Genomic DNA, 6,254 nt, shown 5'->3' with positions numbered 1-6,254 from the left:
GGTGTGGAGGGCTGGATGAACAGTAGACGATGGAGGGGTGGTTGAACAGTAGTCGGTGGAGTAGCGCGCGGTGGAGGCTGGATGAACACGAGCCCGTGGAGGCTGGAGGAGGTCGACGGTGGATGAACAGTAGCTCGTGGAGGCTGGAGGGGGTCGACGGTGGAGATGAACAGTATCCCGTGGAGTCCTGTTTTGCGGTACGCCACACCCCTCCCGATGAACAGGACCCCCGTTTCGACCGTAGCGCTCCAACACAAGTCCGTTTCCTCCGTTTTGCGGTACGCCACACCCCTCCCGATCAACAGGACCGCCGTTTCGACCGTAGGAGGTCCGCTTCCTCCGTTTTGCGGTACGCCACACCCCTCCCGATCAACAGGAACCCCGTTTCGACCGTAGGAGGTCCGTTTCCTCCATTTTGCAGTACGCCAGGCCTCGTTTCCATCGCCTCTTCCATCCAAGCCCTCCCAATCAACACGACCGCGCATTCCGTTCCGACCCATGAACACGACGACGACGCTGTTTCTCCGTTCCGACCCAGCCATGTACACGAGCCCTCGCCGTACGATGCGCGAGTAGGCGTTCGAGACCCCGCCCGTATGTACACATACGTGGCCGTATTTTCTTTCTTGCACCCTGGCCGCCTCTACTACGACACGTGCGCTCCTCTATATCTACCAGTATATATGTACATACACGTTTGCGACCAGAATGACAACGCTACGTATGCTTCGACCAGGTGGGTCCCGACTGTCAGGCACTTCCTTGCCTGCGAAGATGTAGCTGGTGGGTCCCAGCAGTCAGGGGGGCGAATCATTTATTTTTTGCTCGGACGCACTTCCTTGTGTGCGAAGGTGTAGCTGGTGGGCCCCTGCACTCAGGGGGAAACATTTTTTTCGCGAAATACGGTGGCCTGTCCGGTGGGTCCCTGCTGTCAGGGGGAGGAATCATTATTTTCCGCGTAATAAGGAGGCACTTCCTTGCTACCGCCGTGGACCCAGCTGTCAGCCTCTCCACGTACAGTCCACGTCCGATGGAAGTCATTCCTTGACCATGTTGACCACGCCGCGTCGAGAGCACCAGGGCGGTGGACGACGGCGAGGCCTAGGAAGGGGATGACGCGGAGCCGGTGAAGACGCGGCAGTGGATGCCCACGCGGAGAGGAGTATGAGGGTTCACTCGTTCGTCTGCGGTGTGAGGCTACCGTTGCCGCAGGGCCTGGCCAGCGGTGGGAATAGTAGGGGGTGGTGAGGCCTCCGCGGCAGCACAGCCGGCCACGGGAGGCAAGAGCAGGCGGCACGACCGGCGCTGCTTTGGGCGGCTGGAGCAAGAAGACCAGAGGTTGAAGAAGCACTACGGCCGTTGGATGGACATCGTACGGTCACTTGAGCTAGAATCGTTCATATTGACTAAGTTGACAAGGCCCTTCATCCCCGTCAACTTAGTAGGCCCACAAGTCAGCCTCCCACCAAGGTGGGTCCTAGCTAGCCAGGGGAGTATTCATTTTTTATGCGTAATAAGGAGGCACTTCCGGTGGGTCCGAGCTGACAGCGGGGGGAACATTTCGACTGTACGAGGCCTCACCGTCGCCGGAGAATAACAACAGGTGTGGGTGAGTAGAGGCATGGCTAGGCCAGCGATGGGAGTACAGTGGGGCGGTGAGGCCTGCGCGGCAGCAGAGCTGGCCGCGTTGAGGAGGGAGCAGGCAGTCCCGCCAGCGCCTGTTTGAGCGGCTGGAGCAGGAAGAGCAGAGATTGAAGAAGCACGACAGCCGTTGGATGGCCATCCAACAGTCACTGCTTGTGCGTCAACCTTTTTTTAGGAAAGCCTCAAATCTATGGGAAACAGCATACAGCCCATCTGCCATTATTTCTAATAATTTACAGCCCATTTGCTAATTATTAAGGTTTTTTTGGAGCCCATATTATTTTTGTTAGCATTACAGCCCATATTGTGGCCATGGTTAAAAAATTATACGAAATTTTGCATATTTCGGTGCGGTCCGAACTGTTTTTAATCCCGAAATTTCGACTCACATTCAAACTGATTTTAAAAATAAATGTATATCAATATAAAATCCAACAAACTCTCCACGCTTAAAAATTAATGTAATTTCAAATCTCGAAATGAAAAAAAGATATTTGAAACTAATTGCCGGTTTGATGAGTTTTAAAAATGTACAACCCATTTCTCATTACTGATGGGCCATTTTCTTGGCCAGCCGATTGAAAGCTCTCCTCCTCGTCTTGAAAGATTTGCTGCCCAACAGGCCTGACAAAGCGACTTACTTGGCAAATCACAAAAAAACTGGGCTGTGGCCGTGGACCCAGCTGTTAGCCTCTCCACGTACAGTACTCTTTCGATGGAATGTCGTTGACCACGTTGACCACGCTGCGCCGAGAGCACCAAGGCGGTGGACAACGGCGAGGCCTAGGAAGGGGACGACGCGGAGCCGGGGAAGATGCGGCAGTGGATGCCCACGCGGAGAGGGGTACGAGGGTTCACTGGTTCGGCTGCGGTGTGAGGCTGCCGTCGCCGCAGGGCCTGGCTAGCGGTGGGAGTAGTAGGGGGCTATGAGGCCTCATCGGCAGCACAGCTGGCCACTGGAGGCAGGAGCAGGCAGTCTCCCCGGCACTGGTTTGGGCGGCTGGTGCAAGAAGAGCAGTGATTGAAGAAGCAACAGGACTGTTTGATTCAAATCCAACGATTACTGCTGCTAGAATCATTTGTTGACTAAGTTGACAAGCCTTGCGTACACGTCAACTTAGTAGGCCCACAGGTTAGCCTCCCAACCGGTGCGCCCCAGATATTAGTGGGAGGAATCATTTTTTTCGCATAATAAGGAGGCAGTTGATTCCGTGCGGCCAGGCCAGCAGAGGGAGTAGGGTGGGCCGAGGAAACCTGCGCGGCATCACAGCGGGCCACAAGAGGAGGGAGCAGGCAGTCCCGCCGGCGCTAGTTTAGGCGGCTGGAGCAGGAAAATCAGAGATTAAAGAAGCACGTCGGTCGTTGGATGGACATCCAACACTAACTGCTGCTAGAATCGTGTGTTCACTGACAAAGCCTTTCGTAAACAAGTTAGCCTCGAAATCCGTGGCGTGTACACCCCATTTGCTATTATTTTTATATTTTTTACTCATTTTCTAATTCATATGGAATTTTTGCAGCCTGTTTTCCATTTTTAGAATTGCTGGCCATTTTCTGGTCAGTACCAGGGTCAAAAAATTAACTAAATATGTGGGAAATTTTGAAAATTCGCAAATTTTTGTTGGGTAACGAAATATTCTTAATCCAAAAATTATTTTTATATATTTTACTCATTTTCGAATTCATATGGAATTTTTGCAGCCTGTTTTCCATTTTTAGAATTGCTGGCCATTTTCTGGTCAGTATCAGGGTCAAAAAATTAACTAAATATGTGGGAAATTTTGAAAATTCGCAAATTTTTGCTGGGGAAAGAAATATTCTTAATCCAAAAATTAATAGCCATAGTAAAACAAATTTAAAAATAAATTAGTACTATGTCATGTTAAATCCAATGAAATACGTATAAGATATCAGTGAAGAACAGAAACAAAAAAAGAAACTTATATCCCATTTGCTATAAATTTTTTTGGAATTTTCAACCCCTTTTGATATTACTTTTAACAGACATTGACCATACTCTTAAGCCAGGACGGAATGCATGCCTCCTCGTCTTGAAAGATTTGCAGCCCAGTAATTCGGAGAAAAACAAATAGGCCTAGCTTGGGTATTCTTCAAAAAGAAATACTGGGCTAGCTATTTTCCCAAAGAACTGGTGCATGAGCATTTAGCTTTATTTATTTATTTATTTATTTACTTATTTATGTTTAGGGGACCATGAGCATGTACCTGGGCCGGATTCATGTCAGAGCCTCCCTTCCAGTTAATTATGGGCTTCTCTATTGGGCCTTCATCAGTGGGCTGCATGTTATCAACAAGTGCAAAATGTGTTCCGAGTTTCAAAAAAAATGTGTTCCATATGATAAATAGTATGCGCTACGTACGGTATGGGGCACTAAAGGATCGAACCGTGCAACGACTTCCAAAACATTGTGTTTCTCGTTCTAACAACACATTTATTCAACCAACAGATGATATATACTACTGATTGTACATTGAAAACAGCAGCAGCAGCAACCAGGGCTGGGGGTGCAACAGAAGCAGTAAGCAGGCCAGAAGAGTGAAGACGCAGCTCTCTCTTCCAAACCAAACATCAGCCATCATTACAAAAGGGCTACCAAAAAGAACAAGTGTATGCATCAAACTAAATAAAGTTCTCCAGTCGAAAAAAACTAAATAAAGTTCCTACTACACCAAGTGTACGCATCTAACTAACTGGCTCAGTTAGACGTTACTATTTATTAAGCTATGGAGATTGGCTGACGGCTTGAACCAGATGGGTGCCTGATGGGAGAAACTCCAGCCAGCAGGTCGAAGTCTGATACTTGCGACCCTCTCTCCTACTTTGGGCTGCAGAGCGTGGCGGCACATATCAGGGTATGGTGCATGCAGAGACGCATGGTACACTGTGTACACACAGTTTTGCCTGATGAACGAAACCGCGCTGCCATCATGATCCTTGACGTCGGTTATCTCCTGGTTAATCGGATAATTCAGTCCGACAAATAGAGAGCGTGTACCAAGGATACTTACCAGCTTCCAGTCAAAAATTCCTGAAGGCCCAGAGAAACTGGGATCCTGCTCAAAGACCTTGTAGTGACTGTGATTGTATTCCGTGAAACAACACGTCCGGTACGTGCGAACGATCATCAATCTTTCGCCGTCGTCTGATCGAGACAGGAACCACCTGCAACTGCCATGCCACTTTTCTTTGAAAGGTTCTGGGATTAGGAAGGGTAGGGACACCAGGCGGCCTACAACATCATATCAAGTAGGAGTCAAATAAAAAAGGGCTCTTGGTTTAGTTAATCTTAAGAATAGCATGTTATGAGCATGAATATTTTTTCAGCAAATGTTGACAGTAATATAAGCAAACCATCATGATATCATAGGAAAGTAACATACAGCTGTAACAACCGTTTGTAGCGATGACTGGAGTAGGCCAGCAATATGTCCAGCCATAGAAGGAGTCGACAGCGTAAATGAAGCCCTTGTGTTCAATTGCATCAGAGAACCATGGAGGATGTATGATCCTGCGATGGACGTGCAGATTTATCCACTTACCGCAGTGACCTGTCAGATAGGCGAGACTGCGGTTGAAGAACACAATTAGCCTGAAGTCTTTATAATTCGCAGATCTTGTGGGCACTTGGCATATTACAACCTTGAGCAAATCAAACTTGGTATCATGTTGTCTACTGTAAGATTCCGAATATTTTGGGCCGCGGTGCCAAAGCAGTGTAGTGTTAATTGAAGGAAGGGGGGATCAATCACTGTGTGTAGACCTCCACGAGCATCCTGCTGCCGCGACCGTTGATGAGCACCATCCAAGACGTGTTCATGCCGACCCAGTACATACCGTTAATGTAGTTGAGGATGATGGGGATCGGATCACAGTCAAGGGGGTTGATGCTCGCCACCCTACGATTGTTATGCTACGTGACATGCCGTTTCTAAAGATCAGGCGGCATCAACAAGCAAGGAGTTGGCTTAAAAAGCTCCGGGCTGAGGGCTTTGAGTAAATGGTATAGCCCCGACGAGCACGCGGCGAGCAGTATGGTACTGAGATTGTCCACACGCGAAACAATGGGCTTGATTACCTCTATGGGGAGCGAATTCCAGCCACTCTTTCGGCAGACGCTGCTTGGTTCTGCCATTGTTAGTGCTTGGGTTTCGGATGAGCGGGGGAGGCGCCTTAGCGGGGATGGAACATTGGACGAGATTATGTGCGGACAAAGATGGAGAAGCGAATATGTGCTGCGGGAAATGGACAGGTGATGATGACTACAGCACGCCGCTTGACTTACAAGACACATACCAGCAGCGTAGGGTCATGTCGATGCCAGAAAACTTGCTTGAGTGATCACAGTACTAGTACTCCCTGCAGTGCTATGCCCTAACTTGCTTGAGTAGAGTAGTAGAGTAGGACTCTGCTCTACTACTAGCACCGGAGGAGCAGTATATTCCAATCTAAAATAGTTACAAACTTCAATGGCCGAGCGTGGAACGACTACGAACCGTGCTCAAAGACCGTGTCTACGTGGTGTTTGGACATGGGCGACAACCTGAACGCCAACGGTGCTGCTCCCGTTGCACCGTATGTGTTTCTGTCC

The sequence above is a fragment of the Triticum dicoccoides genome, chromosome 4A (assembly GCF_002162155.2).
Source record: "Triticum dicoccoides isolate Atlit2015 ecotype Zavitan chromosome 4A, WEW_v2.0, whole genome shotgun sequence".
Lineage (NCBI taxonomy): Eukaryota > Viridiplantae > Streptophyta > Magnoliopsida > Poales > Poaceae > Triticum > Triticum dicoccoides.
This window is presented reverse-complemented; position numbering follows the sequence as displayed.